This window comes from Hippocampus comes, unplaced genomic scaffold (genome assembly GCF_001891065.2).
Source record: "Hippocampus comes isolate QL1 unplaced genomic scaffold, H_comes_QL1_v1.1 scaffold443, whole genome shotgun sequence".
Taxonomy (NCBI): domain Eukaryota; kingdom Metazoa; phylum Chordata; class Actinopteri; order Syngnathiformes; family Syngnathidae; genus Hippocampus; species Hippocampus comes.
The window spans coordinates 147,831-164,404 of NW_017805111.1; the positions used below are offsets into that span (position 1 = coordinate 147,831).

The 16,574-nt window shown below is 41.9% G+C and overlaps 1 long non-coding RNA gene across 1 annotated transcript; it reads right to left on the reverse strand.

Annotated features, from left to right (window-relative positions):
• Positions 1 to 1,721: 1,721 nt before the first annotated feature.
• LOC109513181 (uncharacterized) lies at positions 1,722 to 4,405 on the reverse strand. The gene is made up of 2 exons (XR_002167675.1): positions 4,331 to 4,405; positions 1,722 to 3,317 (listed from the first exon to the last, which is right to left on the reverse strand). It is a non-coding gene; the product is annotated as an uncharacterized LOC109513181 (long non-coding RNA).
• Positions 4,406 to 16,574: the final 12,169 nt, after the last annotated feature.

Genomic DNA, 16,574 nt, shown 5'->3' on the forward strand with positions numbered 1-16,574 from the left:
TTCAAACCTTGAACATGAACAAGTCACATGACACATTGGACGGGAATGCTAATTGGTCCCAATTCGGACATTTTCACTCAGAGGTGTTCTCACTTTTGTTGCCAGTGAAACGATAGACTTTATTGGTTGAGCTATTTTGGAAAGAGAGGACTAAATTTACTTTTACACATGCTGTACACTGACTACTTCACACTGTGGAAAAGTGTTATTTCCTTTGCGGTGTCCCTTGAAGATATACAGTGTAATAAAATTCTTGCAAAAATGGTTTGCTCATTTTTATGTGATACGATGTGTCCTTATGATTTGTGAGATATTGAGCATCGTGATGATTCATAGATTGGGATGAGCTTGAATACTGGTTCATTGTCATGCATTGAATGTCATGTAAGATCATCTTTTTTTTGTTTTTTTGTCCCCAGTAACACAATCAATGTTATACAGGGGAGCACGCAAATAAGAATATACAGTCAGCATAATAATTTTTCACAAGATCAGCCTCAGTATAATTTGTCTGCCTGTCTGTGGTCTTTCACCTTATTACAAACAATAGCACAGAAAACCTCTGTTGCACAAGGACAATTTGCTGCTTTCTAACACAAGGCCACAAATGGTGTTTAATTGGTACCATCAGCCAAAATTGTGACAGCGTAATGTATTTGGCCAACGAGCCAAACTAATGACTGCCATCAAATATAATTTCAGTTTTAGGCCATGCTTATCTCAGTGGAGCCCAATTCATTTCGTGTCACCTTTTAAGTCGAGGCGTTTGGCAAAGCCACATGGGCCAATGGCAACACGAGTGAAGGGTATCACTTATTGGTCCTGCTGATTACCTCGTGATGGAGTTTAAGTTTATTTTCAGTTTGCATATGAGGCAAAATTTTGCAACGGAAAGGGGATAATTGGGAGCGGTGAGATGGCCAAGGCCAAGTGATTAAGGAAATCTATAATCTAACATTTTCTGAAAAAGTGTTCGGTGTAGACACCCATATCACATGTAATGACATAAATCACATTTAATGACATAATACCTCTTGTTGGCCCAAATGTTCAATAAATGTTGAGTATTTTCCGCTCTATAAGGCACTTGGGAGTCGAAGGCGAACCTTCAATGAATGGCCTATTTTAAAACTGTTGTCATATATAGGCTGCACCACATTATAAGGCGCATAGAATAGAAGATACAATCGTGGTTGTGTTACGCATCCACTAGATAGAGCGACGCTAAAGGGAATACAATACAATATAATAAAGCTTTATTAATATCGAGCTTTGACAACCGCTGCAGCTGCAACAACGCGCTTTACGGAACATTTCAAATAGTTCATCCAAGAAATCAGAATATTGATCCACATATAAGGCGCATCAGATTATAAGGCGCACCGTCAGCTTTTGAGAAAATTGAATGTTTTTAGGTGTGCCTTATAGTGCGAAAAATACGGTACATTACTCAAAATTGCTATTGATACATTATTACTTATATTTGTCATATTTGTCGAAAGGGAATACAAAATCCAACAAAATTGCTACCGCTATTTCATATGTGAGGTTGGTAAAGGGTTAACAAAAGGTTTAATAATCAGTCAAGTGGATAGTTGCATTTTCAAAGGTGTTATACAAAATATTTTGTCCTTAATATTGGAAAGGAAATACATGGCAAACAGATCCTAATTGAACATAGTTGTACCTTTTCACAAACAAACACGAGCATACAGACCGGATTTCATTGATGCATTGCAGACATTCATTTCGCTCTTTTGCTTTTTGGACTTTCATTCGTCGGATGGCTTTTCAGCATCACCCACACACAAGCGGCCATGCCTGATGATAACAGGCGCTTCAGGAGTCATTTGCTAAAAAGCTTTATGCAAATTGTAATTAGCGGTAATTAAAACCCAGCCGGCCTTGAATGACTGCTGTGGTATTAGTGCATTATTTACAGAATGTAATTGAATCTAACGTGTCAATTCAGCAGGAGATCCGAGATGGGACAAGGAATGGGGAAAATTCACAATTATCATTTCTTAAATATCATGGCAACGTCATGGTAGAATTTCTTTTGAATGTGTACCAATTAACTTTTGGAAACAATGGTCTGATTTTTTTTTCAAGATCAACATTATGAAGAAGAGATGTTAATTGATGTCACGCTGGTCGAACGTTATATGAGCATGAATATACAAAGTTGGTGCCGTTATCACCTCCTGACCTGTAGACCCTGCAGTGAAAGATCAAGCCAGATCCAGGTTTACAATTCCATACTATACTGTGATAAAGTGAGTGGCTTAGACCTCTGGACACTTGGTTTATGATTTCACTTGAACAATAAGTCATCCTAAAGGGATTGTTGTTTTTTTTATAGTCCTGCACCCCAGCACAGTTATAGTATACTGTTGACTTTGTCACATCTGACGGGCTTATAGTCATCAAAATCGTATACGTCTTACTGGATTTTATGACACAGAAATGACCTGAAACTGTGAAAAATTTGGCCAGTTTACAGAGGTTAATGTTGGTAAGTTGATACCTTTCACAATCAAGCTGTCATCTGTCGTACTGGCAACCACTGTCGAACATATACCTTCAATGATTTGCCAGATCGATTTTTTTTTTTTCTGAAAGACAACTCATACTCTTTTTTTTTTAAGCACACAACTCTGAACCACATGACTACACATAGCATGTAGGGATAGAAGATGCATGATGATACAGAAAAGTACAATCACACACATATTGTTCGCCTCGCAACATAATTGCTTAAGTCATTTTTAATGTTACTTAAGTCGTGTGCTTGTTAGAAATTCTGTTTTTGCTGGTTTTCCGAAATTGTTGAAATATGACTAACTATTGTTAGTCTCATAATAGGCAGCACAATTGAGATTCAGTTTTACTTATTTTGTCATCCGAATGGATGCCGTAAGTAAGATCAAATAAAAAGCTGTAAACAGATGTAAGAAAAACAATAATATGAAACAAAATAAAACACCATATAACTGGATTCCAAACCCTAAACCTATATGGCAATTGTACAACTTGTGCAAAACATGATTGCGCACATTATCATAAAGGAAAGTTGACTAGGGGGAGCATCATAAGCACACTCGTACTCCTGTCAGCTGTTTAGAAGTCAGATGGCAGTGGCAAAGAAAGTTATTCAATCTGGTAGTCATACATTTCACACTTTTGTATCTCGGACCTGGGGTTGGTGAAGAGCCCGTGCTGGGGTCTTTGATGATGTCGGCAGTCCTCCTTTCAGTCGATGCTCTGTTGGCAGTCGTGGAGATTTGTCATCAGATTTCACCATTCTCGGCAGGCTTCTGCAGCGCACAGCAGTGGTACCACACAGTGATGCAGCTGCTCAAGATGCTCTCTGCAATGTTTCTGCAGAAGTTGTGGAGCGACAGACTAAACTTCTACCTGAGGAAGTATCGCTGCTGTTGAGTCTTTTTATCAAAATGTGTCATGTAAGGATTAGGATTAGTGTCCAGATAATGTCCTCACCGATGTGGGTGCCCAAGTGTTTGAAGCTACGCCCTTTTCCACTTCAAGCCTCCAGATCAATGGTGGCCTCCTCCCTTTCCTCATATCCACTGAATCTCCTTTGTCTTGTTTGTGTTCTCCCACCATGACATCAGACTACTGTAGTACCTCCATCCTGTAAACTGCTTCCTCCCTGCCAGTATACAATCCTAAACTGTGGTGTCATCAAATTTCTGATGTCTTTGCAAGATAACACAGAACAAGGTATAAAGCAGGGCTCTTCAGTCCTGTTCCTCGAGGGCCGCTGTCCTGCCTATTTTCCACCTCTCCCTGCTGCAATATTTGAATCAGATGTGAGGCAGCAGAGAGACATATAAAACATCCAGCAAACTAGCCATCGAGGAATACGATTGACGAATCCTGGCGTAAAGGATGGGGCTGAGGACACATCCTTGTGGTGTGCCTGCATTTGTGATGATGCTGGCTGAGATCCTTTTACCAAATTTGACAGATCGTGGCTTGTGTGATTATATGCACCAATTTGGCATTCGATATTTTCCTCACAAAAAAAAAAAAAACAGTTGAACCTTGATGTCCGGCATTTTCTTACTCCAAAAATTCCAGGATGGAACTTAACTTGACCCGAATGTAACAGACACCCCACCCAATTGTTCATCCTTTACCCCTTGTTGCCCATCTTTTGGTCAACAGTGTCTAAATGAGATTAAACCATCTGCCTGAATTGACTCAAGATGTAATGAAAGAAGCCAAGAACTTATCTGCTGCTGCACATGTAAGATGACAAAGGGGGGCGGGGCGAGAGTGAAGAAAAATGCTTGAGAGTAAATACCGTGTAGAGAAGCGTGCAGCAACCTCCTCTTGATGGCCCAGCTCACAGCAGGAAATGATGATTGCAGAATGGAATTCGGCTACAAGGAGAATGAAAAGAGAATGAAGAGAGATGAGCACTTGCTATTGCTCTGCACATTAGTGCACCAAACTCCAGGCATTTTATCTCTTGGGGTAGGGGTGCACACCACATTATCCACTTTAATTTTCACTTAATTAAGACACATTTGAATTTGGCTTTAAAGCGGGCTACAATGAACAAAGCTTTGCATAGATTTGCTGAAGACAAAAAAAAAAAAAAAAACACTTGCCGGTAAATGTATCAATGACAAAGATTGGGTTATTCTATTGTGCAAAATTATACTGCTGTTTCCTCAAATAGAGGATGGATACTAAGTGCTCTTTTCAAATAAGGCATTTAGTCAATAGGCGGTCTGGATATGCATGAATGCTTGTCTAACAACGGAGCAATTCATGCTCTATTTTGAAGATTGGCTAACCTAGAATTATCACGATGGATATGAAATCTGTAAATAGATCCCATTCTCCATTTCTTTTGTCCTGTATTCCTAATTTGTTTCAAGCATTCAATCCGGTTGGAGGACTAATTGTCCTCGAATTCAGTTTTCTCACCTTCACTGGTTGAACAGTGTGAATAAAGCAGACAAGCAGAAGCGCCCTGGTACTGTTACAAGCAAAGCACAATGAGAAACACGCATTTTTTTATTTTTTAACAAATAATATTGGGTACATTTCATTTTGTAAAATGACTGACTAAATAAAGAAATAAACAATCCGTACTCATCAATAAATAAAATGCTAAGAACAATTAGTTTAGTTTTCACAAAGATTTCATTCCCTGAAAAATCCTTGCATATTTCACAAGGTGCTGATTTATTCAACGGCGCTGAGCCCAACAGATGCTAGCTGGTGGACGCACACGCTGACAAGGGAGTGGATGTGGTTATTGACATCTCTATCAGGCTACGACACATAAGGCATCATCTGCTCACTTGCGTGTGTAATACCGGCAGCTAGAATAATAATGGCTGTCAGCCATCGGTGTGTATCTCGCATCAGGAACTGCTGGACCGTGACAGGCCATAATGTATTGCGCTGGTTTGGCTTGCATATTTCCCTAAAAATGGAAGGTCGGCAGAGCTTGAGCGGTACTTATCAAACCCAAACCTGCTCTGAAGAAGGTGATATGCACACTCTTTGACACGACGGCTGCTAATGATGCACACGCCGCACTGGGTTTGCACTCGCTCAATTCACTGGGATGCCACAGCAAGGGCTTCACTTCATGGATGACAGAAAGTTGGGGTTACAATGAGGCTTCATGCACATTTCACTCTTTCCTGATAGGCATGAGACAACCGCATTAAAAATGTAAAGGTGACTGGTTACAGATGGACGTTTTATACATAATTGGATGTAAGGGATCTCAATAGCCACAATAGACAAAACCGCTGCTTAAGATGCAAACATTTTTGGCCCTAGGCTTTGCCAGTTGCTTGTACGCAATCCACCCATAGATTTTCCATCTACATTAACGAAGCATGACTCTTTAACTGAACTACGCATGACCTTTTCACTGTCTATTAAAGCCCTCTATTGGTGGGAAGTGGATACTGCAATCAACGATATCCCGGCAGGGGGTCGCCACATCGATGTTATGCATCTTTTTACACGTGATGCCCTTCCTGATGCCACCCCCCCCCATTTTTTTTTTTAATCTGGGTTTTTGGAATCGTGGCTGGAATTTGGAGTCCAGCATCCGCTAGCATGTTACTGCTAGCATCACTAGTTGGCGCATACTGTACCGTGTTTGTGGACGAGAGAGTTGCAAATAGAAGCTAATTTGTGTTAGAAATGCAAGAACGCTAATTTACTGTAGTTTAGCATAATTTGCTGTCTGCAGACAAAGATACACGTCCATTAGCAACACGTTGCTAAAAAGAGATTACCTGTGACTTTTAAGGGAGGAGATTATTGTGGGGAAAATGTGTCCCAAAAAAAAAAAAACTGTGAAATTGCAGGCCAGCGTAATATTCATGCCTGGCAATCCATCCGATAACTCACTCACTCAACTGAATAGTTGATAGGATTACCGATTTGAAAAATAATTAAAAGTGACAACCCTTCACTGTATACAAAACAACACCTGAAAAAAACCCATGCATATTTTGGTTTGAAATTTCCAGAAATATTATTTAACATAATGTATATTACAGTTTCTATTTGCAACGTAGAAGTGTTGAAATACTTCTGAATGTAAATGAAATGTTGTGCACACCCCATTTAGCCAATTAGTGACACCTTTCAATATGATTTGTTTGCTCCGTCTTGGACCACTGCTTGCCTAATCCATAATGAAGTGTGCTAGCGGAATGTATGCACTGTGCACAGAAATAAAGCAATAGGCTCTCGCATATGAAGAATTGTGAAAATGTGTAATTGTTATTCATGAAAAATACAATGTGGCAAAGTCGCCATTTCCTTGCTACAGTGGGAACGAAAATAAAACCTGAGTTGCTTTATTAGCAGCCCAAGGGGAACGTCGCTCCCTTCAATGAATATGATTTGGCATATCCCCACCCCACGTCTTCAATAATTTACAGTATTGATTCGAAACAAAGTCCATACACTGTGAGGTGCACACTGCTCCCATTTATTGGTCTAGTGATCTGTGGCTTGTGATTTTGTACACAAAGAGACATAGTACGTGTCGATGTGCTGGTCCTGTGGGGAAGTGTCGTGACATCGGAATATGTCTGGGTGAAAGAGGGACTGAAAAGAAAGATGATGTTCGACACCTATACGTCACCCGTGACATCCTGATAGCGCCACAGAGGCGTGATGGAACGTATCATGGGCCAAATAAACACACCATTAAAAGGAAACCTCTTAATACACCTTTTTTTGAGAGGTCCTTCACATTATTAATGGTATCACCCGCTTTTTTTGACACTTTCAATCAATTACAGATTGTATCCAGGTGATTTAATTCGATTTTTGTGTTGCAGTGGAGCGATTTTGGGATACTCGGCATTAATCAAAGAATTATGCGGAGCGAAACGCAGGGGAGGCCTGTTGTCACTATTACAGCCAAATCAATCAGAAGCCGCTGAGACCCATTCTCAACATGCAGGCCATTTTTATTCGCTTGATATGTGTGTGTGTGTGTGTCTTGGGGGGGGTCTCTATCTGCACCAGACACACCAGCGACAAAAGGCATTTCTGTCTTTTTTTTTTTAACACATGGGGCATATTAGAAGCACAGAGAGGCACTTTTAAACCTATCATTTCAATTTACCCTTCAAGCGAATGCATGAAGACATTTATGCCTTTTTTTTTTTTTTTTTTTTTACAAATAGCACACCATCAACCATACTGATGAGCTATGGAACAGAACAAGTTATCGTGGTAAACCCTTTCAACCCGTGAATTAAAGTCATCATTCAACTTTTATGGCTCTCACTCCTCTTTTTGCCGCAAAAGAAGTCATCGTCTAAGACTCACTCCAAGGTCTCTGTGGTCATATCGAGAGCATTGTGCCTCATTTCTATGATCTGACTGGCCGTTCCATCACATGGTCTTCAGGCAGGATGCATCAAGGCAATGAAACTGATTAAAGAACAATAAAGCAACAGGCAACAGTGTTGTATGTTGACATTATCCATGTCCAAATATGCATTTACACGGCATACGTATCTTAGAAAAGAAGGGAATGAAAGAGTATAAAAGTACAGTTTCAATTTGGTGAGGGAAACTAAATGGCTGATTGGTCAATTCTTCTTTAATTTCAGTGAGACTGGAGAATCTCTGAATGTTCTGGACTCCGTTCTCAATGCTCGTGTAGCATCAAGAAGAAGAATGCCGCCATAACGGTCCCACCACGAATAGATAGATAGCAAACTTTAGTCAAGTGGCAATTCTCAATTTCTTTCATCTCTTAGTGAGTGGAAGCAGAAGCTTCTTCTCAGTGCCGCCGCACGGCAAATCATATGGAAAGCCGCGACTGTCTCGAGGTCGAGCAGCTACAATCCCCTTTACATCAGACGCCATTCACACATCCGCATCAGGAGCACACGCGCATACTTCACTAAGATGAGGAAATGAGGGGAATAAATAATTAAGTCTAAGCGCTGCCTATCCGCCCCTCTCAATAGGCGAACCCCGATGACAGCCAGACGCATTTAGTGTCACTACACGACTGTTGACAAGGGATCCTTACGAGTGTGAGAACGTTCCCGCCAAAGTTTTGCTAATAATGCAGAGTGATCCTTTTTTAATTTGACTCAATCTCATGAAGTCCCCTCTTATCAGCGCTGTCATATGTTCCGCATGGCGCTTCAGCAACAACAGGCTCGCAGCAGGGGAGCGCAGGATTAGAAAAAGGATTTCGATGACAGCCTTGCAAAGCAGCCGGCTGTCCCGAGTCTGCTGGCTGAGGATGCTGCGCGCTGGCCAAGGCAGACGCAGGCAGCTGGCATAACTGCCCACTAATTAGCCCATTAAAATGGAGATCCAGGTACAAGAGCGCGGCAATATAAAAATAAACCACGGTCATATCTTAAGCCCTGAGCAACGTCGAAATGGATTTTCTCCGCCCATCTTTTTTCTACACAACTAGAAAATGAAGCTGCATCGAGTGTGGTCGGATGTAAGAGGATTTTATGGCCAATGAAGGCCAGAGAGTACATTTTGGCTTTAATGATGGAAAAATCAAGTTGAATTAAAGAGCACATACTTTAGCATTTTCTAAACATTTCAAAATGCTGTCAATGAAATAAATAAATAAATAAGTAATAAAACTGACAAGGGCCAGTAGTACCAATCTGATGTTTTCAAATGACTTGTTTCATCAGAGCAATGGACAAAGATTCACAGATTCAATGTAATATTATATAAAAATAGAAGACAAAACAATTGTGGGAGATATGATCACGAACTACATTGGAACCTTCAAGGTTGAACACATTTTCCTCATTGGAAGTGTCAGGAATTGAAACGTCTCGTACCAAGATCAAAATGGCCACAAAAAAAAAAACCCTAAACAAAACAAAAACATTATTAACTGCAAGTGCTATTGTAAGATTACGATGGTTTCAGAGCTGACAACGATGCCAACATACAATGTTTGGAGATTAAGAGCAACAACACAATGACGGTATTTTCCGCACTATAAGGTGCACCTAAAAGAATCCGATGCACCTTATACATGGATCAATATTCTGATTTCTTGGACGTAGTAATTTAAATGTTCTGTAAAGCGCTTTGTAACTGCTGCACCGGTTGTGAAAGCGCTATATGAATAAAGGTGTATTGTATTGTATTGTGTTGCTTTTAGCGTAGCTCCATCTAGTGGATTCATAATGCAACCTCAGCCATCATTGTAGCTTCTATTCTATGCGTCATATAATGCCCCATACACGAAAACAGTATTAAAATAGGAGATTCATTGAAGGTGCGCCTTATACTACGAAGCGCCTTTTAGTGTGGAAAATACAGAAACTAATTTACACAGTGGCAGAAGCATAAGAAGTCCAAGATGTGTTTTCCATACTTCTATTTCATGTAATACAGTTTGCATGGAATGTAAAGTGATTGCATGAATGTAGAATCAACAATCGCAATCAATGAGCACATTTTCACACTACCACATATAACGGAGGCAAGAAAATGAGAGCTCAGATCCCCCCCCCGCTCAGCATGACTTCCAAAAATGCAGCTGGAGAGATCATCCTTCTCCTTGAGGGATTGCTGGCCAAGTGCACATTAGTTCTGAAGAACACATCAGTCTCCGCTATAACAATGTTGGAATCGCGGCTGTGTCAGGCGCCTGGAAAGACAAAATTAAGTTCCTAAATTTCCCTAACAGTGTCTGATGAGTAATGAAGCTCTCTGGAAGTGGGGGCCTCTCATCCTTTACCAAGACGTCTTTATTGCCTCTAGCGGCTTCTCTGGCACAGACCGATAAACAGCACTGTACATTCATAGTAAGACTGAAACATATTCGAGGATGACACACAAGACGTTTATCACCAAATGATCCACATTCTCGAGCTTCTAAATGCATATGACAAGTGATCAGGCTGAATCACTTTCGATTCTGCGACCATTTTGGAGATACAGTAGCTCATTAATGAAGAGTGCATTAAGACTGTGACTGGAGTGTGCAAATGAGCATCTATGTATTGATCGACGAAGAGAATATAGAGACTCCCTGGTTCGAAATGGGCAGTGGCACATCAAGACAAAAACAATTGTTTACTAGGCGGAGCTTGGTGTAAAAGATAGAGCCGCTTGCGGGTTCTCACGTCACAGAAAAGTAAAAGCGCAGTGGGAATAAATGATCCCCAAGACCATCCCTCAAGGTAATATCCCTTATCTGCCCGGGTGCCTCTGTTACCAGTTGAGTGAAGAGCTGGAAGAACAGTAATGATGTGCATTTAACAGCGGCCTGCAGAAACATGACAGCATTCCAAATTGAGCTCAGAACAAAAAAAAATTCATTAAAAAAGAAAAAGAAATCACATTGCGGAACAACCCGATCAATACTCCCATTAAGCCCTAATCAATTGGCCATTAACAAGCTGTTTCCAAGCAAATCGCTGGCCAAAGACTGTCACTGAGAAGTTATGCACACGTGGGGTCGATTATTTACGAGACAAAAACATGGTCGGAAAATGCTCGACAACATTCGCACAAATGCAAAAACCCGACCCCTGACTATTATTGTGGGCTGATCATATCCCCGCCGCAAAAGTCATGTGCCGCAATGCGAGTCGGATGTTTGCCGCATGAATTATTGGCATTAAAAGGTGCTTAAGAAGATTATCCATTCATTTTCACCATTCATTCCTTTTCGGCAAAGTTTACTCCATTTCTAATTTAATCCACTTGTTTCACTCTGTTGCAGCTTGATGCTAAACAGTCACATTGCGGTCTCGTGAGACGCTCTCTTCATGGCCTCCAAATGGGCTCAAAGAGACTAATCCCATACACGCGGCATCTCTAATCTCCATAAAAAGGAGAACAGAGTGATGGTGTTATTCCTGGCTCCACTGGCTGGGCACTGGCGGTTGTGGGAGAGATAAACAAGGTGGAAGGCGGATTAAAACCTCCCAAATATTTGGGCTGTTTAATTGAAACCTCCCCTGGGAGAGCACACAGGGTGACGGGAGAGCAGCGAGGCCGTGTGGGGACATTCGAAGGTGAAGCCGTTGCTTCGTGCCTTTCAGAAGACGTTGATGAATGGTGTGACATCACGGTCCCGTAGGGACACGGGTGGCCCGTGTCTGGGCCAGACAAGCTCGTGCTACGACAGAGATGGACAACGTGGGGTGGGCTTGTGGTGTGATCGATAGTTAATTAAAACATGTCGTTTTCTGACAGGCTAATTGTTGAATCTGAATGAGGGAAGAAGGTGAGAGTCTCCTTTTTGCAAAGAATTTTGTTTTTTTATGATGTAAAATATAAAAAGGGAAATGTGTATTCATGCTGTTTTCAAAGAAGACATGCCAGCACAGGTTTTCATTATCATTAAAGTCGTTCACGTGGGGTATATTTTTATGGGGGTTACGGGCAGTCTTGCATTTCCTCTCGTCACCTTGTTCACAAAATGAATGAAATTAAACTAAAATCCGAAGAACGTGTTTGTTGATGGAAAGCCTCAACTATGGTCTTACTTTTTTTTTTAATATATATATTTTTTAATTATATGCCAACTACCTGCGGCACAGTGGACAACTGGTTAGCACGTCGGCCTCACAATGCAGAGGTGCAGGGTTCGATTCCGGCTCGGGACTTCCTTGTATGGAGTTTGCATGTTCTCCCCGTGCCTGCGTGGGTTTTCTCCGGGTACTCCGGTCTCCTCCCACATTCCAAAATCATGCATGGCAGGTTAATGGTGCACTCTAAATTGTCCCTAAGTGTGAGTGTGAGCGTGAATGGTTGTTCATCTGTGTGCCCTGCGATTGGCTGGCAACCATATCAGGGTGTGCCCCGTCTACTGCCCGGAGACTTCTGGGATAGGCGAACATGTCACGCAATAAGAACTTGCTAGTAGAAGTCCCTTCTCGTGACATCTTGTATTAAAACATCCATTACGTTAAAGGAAAAAAAAAAGCCATTAAGGATTTTATGGTTGCATCTCATTTAGTACTGAGCAAAGGGCATAAAGCTTTGATTCACAGTGTCTATCGTCCACACATATCACATCCATTTGCAAAAAGAGACCGCCACACCCCACCACGACCAGTCAATTCATAGAACACCTCCACAGTGATCTGTTCTAGTTATTAAAATTCTGGGTGTGTGAGAGAAGCACTAACTCAGCCTATCTATCTATCTATCTACTTTACAAGCATCCACTGAAAACGTTTCTGTCCATCTAAGCAAGCTTCAAAAGTTTTCGTGACACAATGATGTGAAACTTGAACAAATGGGTTTGAGAAATTCAATTCTGATCTGAGAAATGTACCCACTGAAAATGTTTCTGTCCATCGAAGCAAGCTTCAAAAAGTTTTAGTGACACAGTGATGTGAAACTTGAACAAATAGGTTTGAGAAATTCAATTCTGATCTGAGAAATGTACCAAATTGAGAAAAAAAAACTGTCAAAATAATTTCTATGCAATCTGAGCGCAATGGTATGATGCAATGGGTCATGAAATTGAAAACATCAATTCCACTGTTGACCATGTGGTGGCACTCTTCCAGCTTTTTACAGTCCTAGTGATGTTTCCCCAATGGGACCAAGCGCTGCCATGCCCACTGAACAAAGGCGAGCTCATGCAGTGATCTCATCCTCCATACCGTCAGGTGATAAATCTGTTTATGGTTCTTATTTACACCATGCTTCTTTTTGCGGTTGCATTTTCAAGCCCATTGAACCAAGGTGGGCAGCCATTCTCACCTTCTTGACAACCATGCGTGCATGCTCTATTGATGTGTAGGATCCCTTAAATTAAAATAAATGATAGTTCTTTCACACTTTTCTGTGAAATTATTTATTTTTGCATTACCAAAACTGCAAACACAACCAAGTGAGGAGGCAACACGTTGCATGTGCTAACAGTGTGTGACATCATGACTTTGCATTCGACATCACTGCAGATTCAGAACGGTACTTGTTGTCAAAGGCTTAAATCTCTCTCGTGCCTGACTGGCAGTGGTTCCCCACCCCAGCCCCTTACCACGCCCACTGTGTTGACTGTCAGCAACGCCTCCCCTCCTCAGCCCTAATGAGCCATCTCCTGGGGCAGGGTTTTCCTCTCGCCAGGGGTAAAGAGGCCATCATGTTGCTCATCTAAAGACGACACATAGCCATGACTTCCACCTAATTGTGTGGTCGTGTAGGCTCATTTGTTTTCCTTGTTAGAAAGAACAAAAAAAAAAACCCCACCATCATTTGCCCCGCCCCTATAGCAGAGCGGCTGTGAGCAATTTAGAGAAGCAGAGCACCTCTGTGACGGAAACGGCCGCAAACAAAGACAGACTTCTATCAATCCATTTTCTACAGTGCAGGAGAGCTGCTGTCTATCCCAGCTTACTAGGACGACATGTGGGATACACCACCTGAAAAAATGCCCACTTAAAATTGCTTCTTTGGAGTCCTCTTGTAAAATCAACAAGTAATTCAGAAAATGAAAGAAAGTATAATGACTCGCTTAAGCGCCTCACTTCATTTTGCATAGGGTGACTGTTGGCACAATGAATCTTTAATCCTTAAATCTCACACAATTAGTGCCTCTTCTCAATCAGCTGTCTTGACTGTGACATTAGCCAGGTGGAGTTTGCCTTGAGCACAGGGACGTGACACGAACACAATTCGGCCCAGGAATAATCATCGAGAGTGGCCTTCAATTGCCGAAAAATAATCGGCGATTAGAAAGAGTGCCCATCATGTGTTGGAACCCCTTCGTCAACCGGTCGAAACATAGCCAGTGATGGGGTGCAGCAGTCACGTGTCGAAAAATGATCGTCGGCACGGGAGAGGTGTTGGCTAGCCGTGATGCCCAGGACTGGCCCAGAAATACGCTGCCCGTTCGGAAAAACATATTTTCCCCAAATTCCAAATTCCCACCCCGCCCCTGCTTGGGCATATTAGCCTAATCGGCTAAGTATCTTGTTTGTCTGAACTAAATGTGATTACAGCAGAATCTGCATTTTAACTCTGGACTCTGGAGCATTTCCATCCGATACACGCCCAGCGACTTTTTCTCTTAACAGCGCGAACTAATGAATTCATTTACATCGTGATTATATGTAGCTCCTGGGGTCAAACAGATCATATAGAAGACACCATCTACTGTCAAGTGGCAGAAAAATGGAAATTAATCCCAGTGTGTTTAATCATCAGGTGCGTGACTGTTTTACAGCCTTTGGAGGAGAGAAACGGTTCAGACTTTATCATTTATGCTGTGGACAATCTGAATTAAATTGACCCAACCATTTTATTCCAAACCACATTTATTCAAGTGGTAATACTGTATAACGTTCGCAATGTAATTTTTGTCCGCTGCTAGACTTGGGAACATCATCTTTGAGCTAAAATCCAATTAGGTAGAAAGACTTGCAATAAAAACTGTGCAAGCAAAATTGTGACATGAAATGTCAAATCGGGGTGTGTGGGGGTGGTAGAAGGGACGGGGGCAGCTGCTGGCACTGCTACCAGTATTATGCACTGTTATGGGATATTCTTGACCTGCTGCTCATCCAAGCCGCCCAATATGAGTATCGCGCTGGCAATGTGTCCAAAGCCAGGCAAGTGCCATGTGGTTAATCCATTGATGAAAGTAGAGTGCCTCAGATACCTTCAAGGTTGGCTCTGTAGAGACGCTTGACACAGGCATATCTTGTATGTCCTATATTATTGCTGGAGTGCTGTCATGAGAGATAAATACAGCACGATAAAGAGAAAAAAAAAATCAAGACAGGTTGTTTTTGTCTCTGGTGAGGCACTAGCTACTGCCTTAATCTGGCATGAGGTAATCCAGAAAAATAGATGGGCTTGGTTTTTTGCGTGCACAACTGCGGACATTTTTTTTTTTCAGGTGTTCTGTCTTTAAAACATCCATACGAGTACTGCTTGCACATGCAGCGATGTCATGTGTGTAGGCGCCTGAATGTGATTTAAAAAGTGTTTTAAGAACCAATGGGTTTCAAAAAATGATTACCAAAGAACAACTCCCTCATATTGCCTCAGTTGATGCAAGTGTTCCTTTGTGTTGCAGCTGGAGTAGTCCTCTGATCCAAAACAACAGTTGCGGTGGGGAAGAATCAATAATGCTAGCCGTTATGTTGCTTATTTCTCGAATTTCTAACACCAGAACGTCCAACATGTTTTCGGGCAGCGGACCTTAGTGGCTCCCCGCAAGCTCCTTGTCAGTGTCAAGACTGGTGAAAGTGCTGAAAAAGGTGGCTTTGTGCACTGGAACACAGTCAGGGGCGTGGTGGCCATGGAGAATTTCAGGAAAATACAGTATGTGAATTTTCCCAAATGACTGGTCCGTTTCCGGGCCGGGCCGGACCATCAGTGGACATCCATCCATCTTCTGATCCGCTTTATCCTCACAAGGGTCGCGGGGGGTGCTGGAGCCTATCCCAGCTGTCTTCGGACACCCTGAACCGGTTGCCAGCCAATCGCAGGGCACACAGAGACCAACAACCATCCGCACTCACACTCACACCTGGGGACAATTTAGGGTATTCAATCAGCCTGCCATGCATGTTTTTGGAATGTGGGAGGAAACCGGAGTACCCGGAGAAAACCCACGCAGGCACGGGGAGAACATGCAAACTCCACACAGGAAGGCCGGAGCTGTAATCGAGCCCGGTAACTCTGCACTGTGAGTTCGACGCGCTAACCACTCGACCACTGGGCCGCCCATCAGTGTACAGCCAATTTAAAACTATGTACTTTGGTACTGTCACATCAATATCATGATTAACTCAAACTGTAAGCTTTCAGTATTATTACATCCCTACCCGATAATAGAAATATATTTTAAATGGGAAAATGGCATTTTGATCCTCGATTGTATTGTTTGCAAAAAAATTTGGCCCAAGGCTGAACTGAATTGCCAAACTCTGGTTTAGACCATTGTGTACTTCCAACTATACTGTACTTCATTGGATACATCGGATAACAACATATAATGTGAAGACAGTTTGTCAGGTAAAGTAGTGATATCTTCGGTAATGACTGTAAAATTCAGCAAGAGTCAATTAGTG